Here is a 16,281-nt window from a genome sequence, read left to right as displayed (position 1 = left end):
AATTTAAAAAAAAAAAAAAAAAAAGATGAGCTCGACCACCCGTAACTCGCTCAGAGACTTACTTGTCGAATTGGAAGTTTTTGCTTTCGATGATGAAGTATTCCTCACTGATGTCTTCCTCGTCGCTCGAGTCGTCCCCGGCCAAACGTAAGGACCAGCCGATTTGATCTTATCAACCTCAGCACAAAAAGCGGGAGGATAGGGGAGCAGACACCTTGGCACAGAAACTGCAAGACAAAAACAGGGTTAATCACGATACCATAAAACCAAAGTAAAAAGCTACAAAGTAAGTCGGCTACCAGGTGAAAGATTCCACCCAGAGTATAAGGGAATGTGAAGGATCTTTGACGACCCTTGGAACTACTTTCATAAAGAAATACGATCCGGCCCAGCTGTAAGTCTTCCCCTTCGTCCCCTCAACAAGTGTCGGCCTCCTCGAACCAACATAATAGGTGCCCGGTGTTTTGTTTCGGTTTATGGAGATAAACCGGGTAAGCTCCTCAAACTGCTCGACCGAAAGATTGATCCCCACTGCCTCGGCCAAGATAGAGATGCCGACTGCATTCCGAAAAGTCGCCATCGCAAATTGGGATATCGCCAACTTGCGATTGGCCAAGTACGACATTAAGAAAGCAGGGAGGGGAAATGTGATCGCACACTCGGTGAAAAGCTTCTCCGAGAGACAGATGTAACCATCTGGAGCATCCCAAGGACGTTGAACCTCGTCCGAAATAATAATAGGAGAAAGAGGGAACAACCCACCGAGTATAACTGCTCTCTCAGCCGAGTCAAGCTCAATAGTCGTCTGGGGAACATGTGAGAGGATGTGTCTCCTAGCCCTGGAAACGCGAGGAACAAACGGCAACGACCCACAAACAACGACATGGTCCTCGCAAATACAAGAGTCGTCCAAGTCCTCATCAATCAGAGAGGGGATCGCACAAGGGAGGTGGGACGAACTCGTAGTCGCCGCATGGGAGAAGCCCGGCGTTGAAGTTTAGTGAATAAAGCTGAATCAGAAGACGCATCGGAATGGGGGCTCGTCGACGACCTTGACCCACCATGACTCGGCCCGTTGTTATCGTCAGAATCTGAGGAGGTCGCTTGTCGAGGTGACTTGCCGCAGAAGAGTCGGAGGAAGCGGATCCGGGGGAAGTCATCGAAGGCGAACAAAAAAAAAGAAAGAGAAGACGAACGATTTAAAGAAAGAATAGAAGGAAGTATACCTGATGACTCGAGAGCAGAGGATGACTCGTAGACTGGATGAAAAAATGAAGAAGAGAGGAAGTATTTATAGGAAGAGGCAGAGGATTCTCGAGACGCAATCATTACAGCACCCGTTTTGTGACGGTACGACTTCCAGATTTCACGCACGTCAAGAACCGCACACGATGATTCGACCACTAGCATCAAAAACCGAGGAATCTCACGCGTGCCCGTTCACTTCCTCAAGTCCTGTACAGAATTACCACCCCAACGATCGAAAGACCAATTCCGAAATCGTTCAGACGAGCTAAAATCCCACGCCGAGCCACCAGGAAGAAGACGAGTCCTTCGGACAAAGTTCTTCGCCTAAAGACTACGAACTGGTGGTGAGGGGGGAATACTTTTAAGGGTGGATCCTCACCCCAACAAAAGGCCCGGCCCAGGAAAGGCCCAAATAAACCTCCATGACAGGAGAGGTATTTTGGTCCTTTCGGAGAACGAACCGACACAGTTCCCTATAAATACGGGCGTACGGCGTTCGAGACAAGAGGTTTTTTGCACAAAAAAGAAAAGAATACGGACAGCAAGTACTAGCTCTCTCTCGTCCAAAGTTAGGATCGACGAGCTCACAGCTCGTCTATTGTCTCTCGTCCGTTATTTTTAACTCGTCTAAATTACGTTGTAATCCGTCCTTTTGTGCCCCGGCATCGATCAATAAAAGAGAACTTCGACCTCCTTTTCACCGAACTAAAATATTCTAATTGTGACCGATTTGGACATCAATAGAATTTCAATAGACACTTTCAAGTATTATACTCATTAAACCATATTTTAGAAGTTAAAAAAAAAATACATTTGGATTTGTCCTTTTAACATAAATATGTAATTACAATAAATATCATATTAATATATTAATGGATATCAGATAGAGAATAAACCTAAAATAAAACGTTTGATAATTTGTCTCCGCATCTTTTGGATCTTGCGTTGGGTGAGTAACACACACACACCTGTCGATTTCAATCGATAAAAATGGCGCAGAATCTTAACTTGATTCATCTCGCCGTCCCTCCGGTCACTGACCGCTCTAGTTTCCTCTCCACCTTCACCTTCGGTGTTGCCACTTCCGCTTACCAGGTCCCTCTCTTTCTCTCTCTCTCCCTTTCACCCTCCAAAATCTGGCGTCTTATCTTCTTCCTTCTAGTAGCCGCACTTCGTCTTCTACTTTTCCGATGTACCAATTTCTTGATTCACTTTGATTTTCTGGAAAATGTTGATTCCGGAATTAAAGTACGAATCAGATTTATGAAGATTAGTGTAGGAAAGGCTTTTTGAAGTATGCTTTACATAAGTGGTGTTGTATAAGTTACAAATCAAATTAGTTTAGTTTTGACTGAGCTTAAGTATTATTTGATGGTGGTTTTGTAGATTGAAGGAGGCTGGAACGAAGGTAAGAAAGGGCCAAGTATATGGGATAAGTTCACTCAGAAGGTTTGTGATTTTCTTCTCAGCTTATTCTCAAGTCAAATGATGAAAACTAGGTAGATTAACACTGTTTGTTTCCTCTTCTTTAGGGAAGATTCTGGATGCAAGTAATGGTGATGTTGTTGTGGATCATTACCACCGATACAAGGTTAAGAAAAGCTTAAGAGTAAACTATTGGTATATGGATCTTCCTATGGTCTGCTTGTTTGCTTATAAGATTGTTTATTATTCTAATAATTTTGCAGGAAGACATTGAACTTATAGGACAATTAGGATTCAGTGCTTACAGATTTTCCATATCCTAGTCTCGCATTTTCCCTGGTATGTTCAACTCTGATGGTGATTTCTTTATGTTCCCCAATCACAGTGTAGCACATGTTGTAGTTGTTGACAATGTCAAGTACATATTTCTTTGCATGGGGAAGATTATTGTTATCATTATTGTATATGATCATGAGGGAAATTCTCGTTGTTGGACTTCCTGAAAAATCTAAACGTTTGACAGGAGGGCGTATTGTCTTCTGTTCTAGATGGCTTGGGAACTAAAGTTAATAAAGAAGGCATTGCTTTCTACAACAATCTTATCAATGGACTTCTTGAAAAGGGTATTTACTCTAAACTGAAATGAGCTTTCATCTTCCTGTTAATGATACTTTCATGAGATGATTCTACTATTGCAGGTATTCAGCCGTTTGTAACTCTATACCATTGGGATTTCCCATCACATCTCCGGGAAGCAATCGGAGGGTGGACAAATAGAAAAATTGTGTAAGCAGTAAACTGTAATGGACTATTTCAATATATGTGTAACATCTTCGAAAGCATAATTACAATTACTTTTAGGAGTATTGTGTATAATCCCTCAGAGGGCTAGTGTAAGACCCCGACCCTAAAATTTCATACATAGCTGTACATGTCCGCTACATAATTCATGGCCTATCGATTTTTGTCTTATTCACTTAACATTATGCGACAGCTAAACCGTAGCTTATCACAATTTTGACCCATCAATCATATACCCACACTATTAAGTACACATCTTACCTTAACATGTACCTTATCAGTTTGTAGCCTCTGGATCGCACGCATCCTCTAACCGTACTGCAGCCCATTAGATCCAGCTACCACTCATCCATGATCGTGTCCGTCAATACTCACCGTATTGAACCACCTATTATTGTTCCTTAGTCACATAACCAACCATCCCCAAAGTGACCAAGAGCCAATAAAAGATGGGCTGGAATAATTTATTCCGTCCAGCCGCAGAAAGACTGCTCTGTCAATCCATTGTGCCAAGTCCCGGTGTACTCCAAGACCTTGCCGTCCGTTCTCGATCATTATCCGCACCACCCATCGTGCATGGTACAACATTACTCCCGTACTGTCCATCGTGGACTGTCGTACCAACTCTCGCACCACTGTACGTACCATCTTCGTACCGCATACGAGTCGTCTCTGTACTGCGATCGCTATCGCAGTCGTACCGCTATCGTATCGCCAATGTACCGCATTTGTCCTCGGTACCGTACCGCTTTCGCTATCGCTAGCGTACCACTATCGACCCTGGCACCGTACCGCTATCGTCTCTGTAGCTTACCGCTTTCGACTTTGGTACCATGCCGCTATCATCTCTGTAGCATACCGCTATCGACTCTGATACCGTAACGCCATCGTCTCTGTAGCGTACCGCTATCGACTCTGGTACCGTACCGCTATCGTCTCCGTAGAGTATCGCTATCGTGCGTCGTGGACTGCGGTACCATCCACGTACCTCATGACTACATATCCCGTCCGATCTCCTTTATCGGTTCTCGGTTGATCTCCATCGACCACGATCGACCTCCTTCCGATCAATTAGTCGATCAAATCTACGATCGACCTCCTTCTCGATCGGTCACTCGATTTCTCTTTCCCATCGATCACTCTCTCGGACCCCTTCGATAACTCTAATTGGAATCCTTCGATAACTCTCTTGGAATCCTTCGATAACTCGGGATGGATTCCTATTCTTTCCACATGAATCCCTTCGCGGCGCACATAGGCGTGTATCCATGCGTGATAAACCCTAGGGAACCTTAATCTCTTTTATGCGGTGCTAATGGCCGATGATCCCCTTCTAATCTCTCAAGGATCCTTTATATAGGGTCGAGTAAACCGCCCTATCCTTTCTTTTAACGATAAGCCTTACTGGAAGTTTTCCTTATCTTTCGAGATCTTCCTTTTCTCTAGGACGGTCTAAACCTTCGCAAGGTTCTGGCCCGTGTAGTATGGCCTATTAACTCGTCCACGGGACTATTTCCTTTTCTGCGTCACTTACTCTATAATTTCCATTTATTGATAGTGCGCGATACTTTCCTTTTTTGTCGGTTGCCACTCGAGCCAGTTCTCGTCAGCCCATGGACCATCGTATCACTGATCATATACACTTAGTCTCTCGAGCAATATTCCCAATCACCGACACTTGGGGTCGAACCGTCCGTACCGGCTCTCCAGTACTTCAACCTTTACTGTCCGACCAATCGTCCTTGCCGGACGAACCGATCGTCCTTGTCGGACGTACCGATCGTCCCTATCGGACGTACAGATCGTCCCCTATCGGGCGTACCACGACCCATAGCGTGACACGTACCATGACACGTACTGCGCATGTAATACATACTGCATACGTACCATGGTACATACCACTGCTCGTACCGCGAGATCGCCGGGAGCGGGTTGTTAAAGCTAGTATCTTTCATTCTTTCAATTTTATTCTATGAAGCCTTCCTCTACAATCTCTAAAATTAGGAATGCAACACTTTTCGTAGAACTCATGAGACTTTCTTGGCCTAAACCACTACACTAAACCACCTTGGCTAAAGCATTCAACTCCTAAATTATTTGTTGTAATTCAGTAATTTTGTTTTATTTACATGAACCATGGTGATGGGAAAATGCATCAAGGGTTTCGTTTTCGTTATTTATCAGTGTGCTTTTGGGTTTATATATATTAATCTAGGAAAGCCAAGGTGGATAAATCGGTTTGTCAGTTGATTGTGAGTGGGCTGAGCCAAACTCAGAGAAACCAGAGGACAAGGTTATTGCGGGTAGGCGAATTGACTTTCAACTTGGATGGTAAGTAGGATATGCTTTGAATGTTTTCTTAATCGTTAAGATTTGGGATGGAATTGTATTGCTGATGTGTTGAGGCATCTCTACAGCTTAATATGCCCATAGCTGCACCTATAGCTCTTTCAAATTTTGTAGTATACAGATTTCTGCCCTCTAGTTTAGTAGGTTATATTTATGGGAGTTGCTCCATTGATTTTATATTTCGTAATGGTAGGTAGTAGAGATTATGTAATCCATTTATTCTGCTGTTTCCAAGGGTGCTGTAAAAGTGTAAATTCTTAAATAGTCGTTGAATCTTTGTGTACAGTTTTCTCTTGGTAATTAGTTGAGAAACCCGGTATGATAGGATATTCATATGTTAAGGTTGCATATATGTCGTTTGTGTGTTTGAGAAAAGTGATGATATCAAACCCAAAAAATTGGGATTGCTATCTCTGCGTCAAATTAGTTACACACTTCCAAGTATAAATCATTCCTTAAATAACAAATTAAAATCCTTTGCAGGTTCTTGGATCCTTTGTTTTTTGGAGACTATCCTGCAAGTATGCGCCAGAAACTTGGAGACAATCTTCCTAGATTTACTCCAGAAGAAAAGGAGTTAATGCTTTAGAACTCATGAGACTTTCTTGGCCTAAACCACTACACCTCGAGGTTGATTTCTCACGTCTCAAACATAGCAGCTGAAAGTGACTTTTACAACGCATAAGAAATGGAGAGGGCTGGTAACAAAGACAAACACCGATATTACTTTACTACTAGCATCTTCTTAATCAATAAAATAAAAGTAGTATGCGTTTCTCTCCAGGGTTTGATACCTCAGCCTCAACTTTCAACATAGTATTGACACATCAGTTGAAATCATTAGCCAATAAAATTATAACAAATAATACAGATCAGCTTTTTTTTTTGCTACCTCACATAATTTACTTGATTTGTTGTTCTTCTCAAACCACGAGACAAACAAAGACAAACAAAAAAAGAAGAAATTACTACAATTTCGGTTTAGTTTGAAGCAAACCGATTCGGTTACATCAATTAAACTTAATTTGGTGTGATTCAATTGTTCATGGATTTATTATGTTTTCATATTAAGAAGTTGCAACTTGCACGATTGTCCTGATTTCTGAAACTGAAAGCATATCGATCAAAATTATTACTTAGGCTGCAAATGGATGCACAAAATAAAAAAAATGGGTTGAACAAAATTGTGTTGAATAATATTCAAACTCATTCATCTCCAAAATAGTGGTTGAACAAGTTGAAGATTTTTGCTATAGGATTAGTTTATTTTTTCAACTTTTTGGGTTGAACGGGCTGAATAGTTTTTTCCAACCTCTTCAACCTTTACAATGCAAATGGTGAAAATTGGTTGAATAATTTTTTTCAACCTGTTCAATCTCTTCAACCCTGCAACCATTTGCACCCTTAATTGTTTTGATATTTGAATTAAAAATATTAAAACAAACAATCCTTTCAGATATATTTACCGATCTCAATATCTAATCTATGTGTTTGGTTCAAGGATGCTCTAATTTTGTTCCCATGGTACGCATCTCTATGAAGTTTGAAGTGAAGATCGTGTTGATTTAGGGTTATATTGATGTCTTTTGACTTAGGATTTGATGTTGAGCAAATTTAGGGTTTTATGATTTGGGAATTGGTATTAGTAAAATTAGTTTGATTTTGATCCTTTTTTCTCTGTTTTTATTGTGAGATTAATTGGAAAACTTGCAACAGATGGTAGAGATATTGAAATAGAGATATTGTGTTTCTGTTCTTGATCAATGTTTGTGTTTATGTTCTTGATCAATGTTTGTGTTTATGTTCTTGATCAGTATTTGTGTTTATGTTCTTCTAAAGCTTGAATCAGTTTGTGTTATCTTCTGTTATCAATGATCAAGTTTGTGTTATGCTCTTATAAAAGCTGTTATGGGTTTGCGTTATGGTCTGTGATCAATTATCAGTGTTTTTGTTTTGGTCTAATGTTTATGAGATTGATGGTTATGGTCTATGATCAGTTATCAATGTTTGTGTTTTTGTTTTCTTGGTGAATTGGTGTTATGGTCTGTGATCAATGGTTGTCTCTCTGTTTTTTTTGCTTGTGTTATAGTATGGTCTGATTGCTTTCTCTCTATTATGTGAGTTTCTTGCGTTTTGTGGACATGTCTTTGTTATCAAGGTGTTGCCCTCCTCTTGGCTCAAGCTGGTTCGTACTTGACGAAAGTGAAAGTTCAGATGCTGAACGTAACTGGTATGTACTCTCTTGTTGTTCTTGGTCACTACAGAGCCGTAGTTACTGATCTTGTGCTTCAAGGGCTTCAAGGTGTGAACGAGAAAGGTTTCTGGGTGTTCTTCTACTCAGCACGCTGAGAGCATTACCATTAAGTTTAATAGTTTATTTAATTTGAGTTTGTGTGTCGTGGTGTGTAAAACAAGTTTTCTTGTTTTTTTTTTCAAAAAGGATTGTTAAGAAACTTCTTTATAACTTTATCAATGGAGGCATATATTTTCCTTAATGTTTAAAAAGTTCTTAGCTTAAGAAATTGTACTTTTTGTAGTTAAAATTTCATTTAGCAACTTGGTAAGAAAGTTATCAATGGAGATGGTCTAAAGATTCACTTGTGTCATTGCATCATAAAGGTGTCCTATGTACTAAAAGACTCTCGAGATACAAATATCTATATTAACATTTTTGAATTATATTTTGGTTTATGTCCTTTAAATTTTACTTATTTAATTTTTTTTTTACAACACTAACCCCTAAAACAATTCCATAAATAACATTGCAGAGAAACTCAAATACTAAACTTTCTCAAATTGACCAACATTTGTTACATTTATTGCCATAAAATCTTAACAACATCTCTACATTCCGATTTTTCCAAAAACAACTCTACCCATTAAAGTTTTAATCTCCAAAACTATTTTTATGGATGCTAGAATCTCTCAAAATTAAATGATATACAACAGATTTTCCATAACAAAAGTTTACAATCTCCATAATTATATTAACATTAATAAATTTCCTAAACCAAAAATTCAATTATAAAATGTCACATTAAATATGTTGAAAACCACCCATAAAATTTGGTTTATTTTTTACTTTTGAGGAAGTACCAAAAAAGTTAAAATTCTATTAATTATCATAAACTATATATATTGACATGAGAAAATTATAAACTATAAAAATATGCTAATTTGATAAAACAATTAACATAATTAAACTTGATAAAAAAAAACTTATTTTGATTATTTTTTTTACGCATATTTTGATTTTGGTGAGACGGGTTGGCATTAATCCATATAGGGAGTTAAGTGGAATTGTTTTTTTTTAACACTTTTAAATGTGTACCAGAAGATAAATGTATTACTAAACTATACATAAACCACACGGGTTAAAACCTTGAAAACACTACAAAATCATATACTTTGAATACTTATATCAAATACCTATAAAATTTTATATTTTCAAAATTAATAAAACAATAATAAATAACAAATAAATACAATATAAATTTTAAATTTTTAAAGTTAAAAATATTGATTAAAAATATTATCCCGCAGTGTACCGCGGGTTAAATCCTAGTTCAATATAAATATACGGGTATACCATGTATAAATATTCAATATAAATATACGGATATACCATGTATATATGTATTATATCACCAGTCTTTTGAAATATGGTGGTATACGAAGGCATATTAAAAAGAATATTGTTATCTAGAGTGTATCATAAAAATGAATTTATTTTTAGTAAGCTATCCCAAAAAGTAAACCAAAGCTTAAACAAGTTAACATAATTCAACTGAGACGACAATTTCATAGTAAATAAGTTATAGTTATCTTGAAAAAACAACCTGCTGCATAGCGCGAATATTAACCTAGTTACTTCCTAATAATCATTCTCCCTTTTTTCTGTGCGCAGTTGAATGGGAAAACGGAGAGCCAATAGGTGAAAGGGTAAGAACTCTTGTTATAGTCTCCGCTAAATCTAATGACTCTATTAACTCTTATGCACATGTAATAAAGACAGGTATGCATGAGCTAGTAATCAACTTAACACTGTGTTCCAATTACAGGCTGCTTCCGATTGGCTTTATGTTGTGCCTTGGGAATCCGAAAGACTTTGAATTGCATCAGTAAAAAATACAGCCAACCTCCAATATATATTACTGAGAATGATATCCTATCTTTATATTTCTGTTGTTCAGTTTAATATGGTACAGTGCATAGTTTGTTAAGAGGACCAGAACAATTTTATTGGCATTTAAACAAGTAATATTTATGGTCATATCGAACTTCTATTTTATACATCCTGAGGTTTAGATCTCTTGGTAAAACACAACAGGTATGGATGATGAAGATGACAGATCTGCCTCTAATCATGATATGCTCGACGATAAGCTTTGAGTTGCCTATTTTAAGAGTTACCTTGCCAATGTCTCTCAGGCTATCAAGTGAGTGAATATTTTTCCCTTCTTTCATATGTTTACTAGCAAAAAATACGTAGGAAACAGAGATATAGGCAATTTGTAGAAAAATGTCAAGTAATTCACATTATACATTGAGGTAATAACAGTGTTGAAGTGATATGACTCAGATTCAACAACGAGAAATGCTTAAGTGTAGAGAAGACTCTCGGTGTATGAGAGGGTTCGATGCAAGCTCGAAGCTCACACGTGGGAGAGTCACGTGTGAATGGCTTGGATGGAGGTTGTTACAAACAACTGAAGGTAGATCCGTCTTTCTTTAACTCTATCGTTTTATCTTCTCTTAATCTCGATTAGAAGGTTGTTAGATCTTGTTAAGAAGAGATTAGAGAGAAAGAGTAATCAGTTACAGAAGAGAGAGAGGTGAGAGCTTTGTAATCGAAATTGATCATCGTTCTAGTGGATTACCGGAGAAGTTAACTCCGGCGAGACGTAGCGTTTCCACCTTGGAAACGTGAACTCGTTAAATCGTGTGTCGTCTCGCTTCTCTCTTTCTTTCTTAAGTTTTCTCAAGTTCAATTCTAACGTTGTGCGTTCGATTCGTGTTCGTATTGGTCAAGTTTGATCGGGTTTTACAACAATTGGTATTAGAGCCACGGTTTTGGCTAGGTTTAATTGAATCGGAGATGTCTGGGGTTCCGATTGCAGTGTTTGATGGTTCGGGGGATTTCTCATTGTGGAAGACAAGGATCCGAGCTCATCTGAGTGTGATCGGGTTGGAGGACGTGTCGATTGAGAAGGTTTCATCTCCGCCTCTCACGGAGGAAGAAGAACGAGATCCGGAAAAGAAAAAGAAACGTGAGTCGGATGATGCAGCGAGACTAGAGCGGTGTGATAGAGCGAAGAACGTTATCTTCTTGAATGTTGCAGATAAGGTTTTGAGGAACATTGAGCTTTGTGAAACCGCAGCAGAAGCATGGTCAACCTTGGATAAGATGTTCATGCCGACTTCTCTTCCGTATCGCGTGTATTCACAGTTAAATTTCTACACGTTTAAGATGCAAGAAAACAAGAAGATCGATGATAATATTGACGACTTCTTGAAGATAGTTGCAGATCTCAATCATTTACAGATCGAAGTTTTGGACGAGGTACAGGCGATAATCTTGCTGAGTTCTCTACCTACTAGGTTTAATAGTCTAGTTGAGACGTTGAACTACAGTACTGGTAGAGAAAAGTTGAGACTGGACGATGTGATGGTAGCTGCACGAGATAAAGAAAGGGAGGTGGCTCAAAACAACAAGTCAGTTTCGGAAGGACATTTTGCAAGAGGAAGGTCTGAGGAGAAATATAATGGTCAGAGTAACAAAGGTAGAGGTAGGTCTCAGTCTAAGTCAAAGGATGACAAGAGAGTGTGTTGGATCTGCGGTAAAGAAGGCCATTTCAAGAAGCAATGTTTCAAGTGGATTGAAAAGAATAAAGGAAAGACTCAAGGTTCTGAAAAGGGAGAAGCTGGTTTAGCAAAGTCTAAAGGTGAAGCTGATTCTGCTATGGTTCTAATGGTGGTAGATGAGAGTCTGGTGACATCCGGGTGCAAAGCTGATGAATGGGTTCTGGACACAGGCTGTTCGTTTCATATGTCTCCTAGGCGAGACTGGATTTATGATTTTAAAGAGGTGCAGTCTGGATATGTGAAGATGGGAAATGATTATTTGTCACAGGTTAAAGGAATTGATAGTGTGAAGATTCAAGATTCAAGTGGTGCGTTTGTGGTTTTAAAAGATGTCAGGTATATGCCATCTATGTCCAGGAATCTGATATCTCTGGGAAACTTGGAGGACAAGGGATGTTGGTTCAAATCGAAAGATGGTATTCTAAAGGTGATCAAAGGGTGTTCGACTATTCTGAAAGGTCAAAAGAGGGATACGCTTTATTTTCTGCAAGGAGAAACGGAGATTGCTGAGTCTTATTATTCGGAGTTATCAAAAGACAAGACAGATTTATGGCACAGTCGTCTCGGTCACATGAGTCAGAGTGGACTCGAGGTTCTAGTGAAGAAAGGATGTCTGAAAAGAGACATCATTAGAGAGTTGAAGTTTTGTGAAAACTGTGTGTTTGGGAAGAACCACAGGGTAAGTTTCTCACCTGCTCAGCATGTTACGAAAGAGAGATTAGGGTATGTTCATTCAGACTTATGGGGGTCTCCGCACAATCCAGTATCATTAGGGAATTGTCAGTATTTCATATCGTTTATTGATGACTTCTCGAGAAAGACGTGGATTTATTTTCTGAAAAGGAAAGATGAAGCTTTTGAGAAATTTGTGGATTGAAAGAAGATGGTGGAGACTCAACCTGAGAAGAAGGTTAAGAAGTTGAGAACTGACAATGGTTTAGAATACCGTAATCAGTATTTTGATAAGTTTTGTAAAGATGAGGGTATTGTAAGACACATGACTTATGCTTATACTCCTCAACAAAATGGAATCGCAGAAAGGATGAATCGTACTATAATGGACAAGGTGAGGAGTATGCTTAGCAAGAGTGGCATGGAGAAGAAATTCTGGGCAGAAGCAGCTTCTACTGCAGTATATCTGATTAATAGGTCACCTTCTACAGCTATTGAATGTGATCTCCCAGAAGAAAGGTGGACATCAAGGTTGCCAGACTTGAGTTCGCTCAGAAAATTTGGTTGTTTAGTCTATGTTCATGCGGACCAAGGCAAGCTGAATCCTAGAGCGAAGAAGGGTTATTTTACCAGTTATCCTGAAGGTGTTAAAGGGTACAAGATATGGGTTCCAGAAGAAGGAAGATGTGTCATAAGTCGAAATATTATTTTCAGGGAAGAAGTTATGTACAAAGAGGCTAAGGATGGCTCGCAGTTTGATGTTCTCAACTCGGAGCTACAGAATCAAGAGCTGATTTCAGACTCGCTTGATCAAGGTGGAGTGTTACAGGAAACTGATATTCTTGCGGACAAGATTCTAGTCAGAGGTGAGTCGTCACAGAATCAACAAGAGTCTGTAGTTGAAGAAGAAACTGTGGAATCTAAGGGTGAGGAGGACTTAAGTGACTATCAGCTAGTCAGGGATAGAGGTAAAAGAGCGATCAAGGCTAACAAAAGGTATAATGAGTCCAATATGGTGGGTTTCGCCTACTACACTGAAGATGGAGGAAAATCTGAGCCAGGATCCTATAAGGAAGCATTGTTAGATCCTGACTGGGAGAAGTGGAATGAGGCTATGAAGGAGGAAATGGCTTCTATGAAGAAGAACCATACTTGGGATCTTGGAGATAAGCCGGAGAATGCCAAAGTGGTTGGTTGTAGATGGGTTTACACTCGAAAACCTGGTATTCCTGGTGTTGAAGCTCCAAGGTTCAAAGCTCGTTTGGTTGCGAAGGGTTATACCCAGAAAGAAGGAGTAGATTACTCTGAGATTTTTGGACCGGTGGTAAAACATGTGTCAATTCAGTATTTGCTATCGATGGTGGTGCAGTTTGACATGGAGCTTCAACAGATGGACGTAAAGACGGCGTTTTTACATGGTTTTCTGGAGGAAGATATTGTGATGGCTCAACCGGAGGGTTTTGAAGACGAAAGCCATCCTAATCGGGTATGTTTTCTCAGAAGATCTTTGTATGGTCTTAAGCAGTCTCCTAGGCAGTGGAATTTGAGATTTGATGAGTTCATGAAGGGGATAGGTTATAGTAGAAGCGCCTATGATAGCTGTGTTTATTGGAGAAGGTTGAAAAATGGACTGTACATATATCTGCTATTATATGTAGATGATATGTTGATTGCATCAGTGAGTAAGTTCCATGTCCAAGAGTTAAAGAAGTTGCTGAGTCAGGAGTTTGAGATGAAAGACTTGGGAGATGCTAAGAAAATTTTGGGTATGGAGATTATACGAAATCGAGTAGCAGGGACATTGGTTTTGTCTCAGGAAGGTTATGTGAAAAAAGTGTTGAACACTTTTCATATGGATCAAGCTAAATCGGTAGCTACACCAATGGGAGCTCATTTCAAATTGAGAGCAGCTACGGATGAGGAATATGAAGAACAATCTGGTAGGATGAAGGTGATTCCTTATGCTAATGCTGTGGGTAGTATTATGTATGCAATGATAGGCACTCGGCCGGACCTGGCGTATCCTGTTGGAGTTATTAGTAGGTACATGGGAAAACCTCTTAAGAGTCACTGGGAGGCGGCCAAGTGGGTCTTGAGGTACATAAGAGGATCGGAGAAAAGGAGTTTGTGTTTTAGGAAGCAAGATGATTTCGTGTTGCGAGGATATTGTGACTCGGATCATGCTGGTGATAGTGGTACCAGGAGGTCTACCAGTGGTTATGTTTTTACAGTAGGAGGGAACACCATCAGTTGGAAGTCGAGACTGCAGGAGGTGGTGTCTCTCTCGTCAACAGAGGCTGAGTATATGGCCCTAACAGAAGTAGTGAAAGAAGCTCTTTGGCTCAAAGGGTTAGCAGCTGAACTTGGATTCTCTCAGAATTTTGTTGAGGTACACTCTGATTCTCAAAGTGTTATCTCATTGGCAAAGAACTCTGTTCATCATGAGAGGACCAAGCATATAGATATCCGGTTGCATTTTATCAGAGATATCATTGTTGAAGGCAAGGTAAGGGTGATTAAAATTGCTAGTGAATGTAATCCAGCTGACATCTTTACTAAAGTACTTCCGGTGGATAAGTTGGATGGAGCATTGGAGATGCTCCGGGTTACAAGTTTCTAAGTATCAAAGTTTTTGGGTGTATGAGTGGTTGAACTCAGGGTGGAGCGGTTGTGCTCGAAGTATTGAGTGGTTGAACTTAGGAAGGAGCGGTTGAGCTCGAGTGCTGAGTGGTCAAGCTCAGGTTGAGGAGTGGTGAAACTCAAGTTCCGGAGGAAGGTAATCCAAGACTAGATGGAGTTAAAGCTAAGCTGTAGAATCAGAGTCAAGGTGGAGAATTGAAGTGTTATGACTCAGATTGAACAACGAGAAATGCTTAAGTGTAGAGAAGACTCTCGGTGTATGAGAGGGTTCGATGCAAGCTCGAAGCTCACACGTGGGAGAGTCACGTGTGAGTGGCACAGATGGAGGTTGTTACAAACAACTGAGGGTAGATCGGTCTTTCTTTAACTCTATCGTTTTATCTTCTCTTAATCTCGATTAGAAGGTTGTTAGATCTTGTTAAGAAGAGATTAGAGAGAAAGAGTAATCAGTTACAGAAGAGAGAGAGGTGAGAGCTTTGTAATCGGAATTGATCATCGTTCTAGTGGATTACCGGAGAAGTTAACTCCGGCAAGACGTAGCGTTTCCACCTTGGAAACGTGAACTCGTTAAATCGTGTGTCGTCTCTTCTCTCTTTCTTTCTTAAGTTTTCTCAAGTTCAATTCTCACGTTGTGCGTTCGATTCGTGTTCGTATTGGTCAAGTTTGATCGGGTTTTACAACAAGTGTAAGCGTTTTGTAAATGGCGAGAACTGAAACAGTGATGGAGTGGACATAAAGGGATACTTTGCATGGTCGTTGCTGGACAACTTTGAGTGGGTGCAAGGGTACACCAAGAGATTCGGTTTGGTACATGTAGACAACAAGAACGGTTTAACCCGGCACCCAAAATCATCTGCGTATTGGTTCATGAAATTTTTGAAAGGTGATGAAGAGAACAAAGGTAAAAAGGATTGAAAACTAAAAAAGGGAAACCAAAGCTACTACTACTTCTTATACATGAATTCCGTTGTGGTGTTATAACTTTTGTACCAAATAGATAAATTAGTTGATGATGATGGTATAGAGCTATAACAAACCTAATGGCCTGGGCTACTCTTTCGTTTCAAACTCATTTTCTGATATGTTTTCGATCTTTTTTCACCCAACATATGCAGACTCAAGTACGTTGTTTTTTCTTCTTAATCAGGGAGTTTCACATGAAAAGATTGTTAATATTATAAGAATCACTTGAGTTCGACTGGCTTAAAAGATGTGTAGATTTACTGGTATTAACAATGTGTAAGCGGTTGGGCCTGCTGGTGTTTGCAGAAGCAAATGTTT

General features: G+C 39.5%; 1 pseudogene; it reads left to right on the top strand.

Moving 5' to 3' along the window:
• LOC104733826 lies at positions 2,151-15,915 on the top strand (annotated as a pseudogene).

This window comes from Camelina sativa, chromosome 12 (assembly GCF_000633955.1).
Source record: "Camelina sativa cultivar DH55 chromosome 12, Cs, whole genome shotgun sequence".
NCBI classification, from domain to species: Eukaryota; Viridiplantae; Streptophyta; class Magnoliopsida; order Brassicales; family Brassicaceae; genus Camelina; species Camelina sativa.
This window is presented reverse-complemented; position numbering and strand designations above follow the sequence as displayed.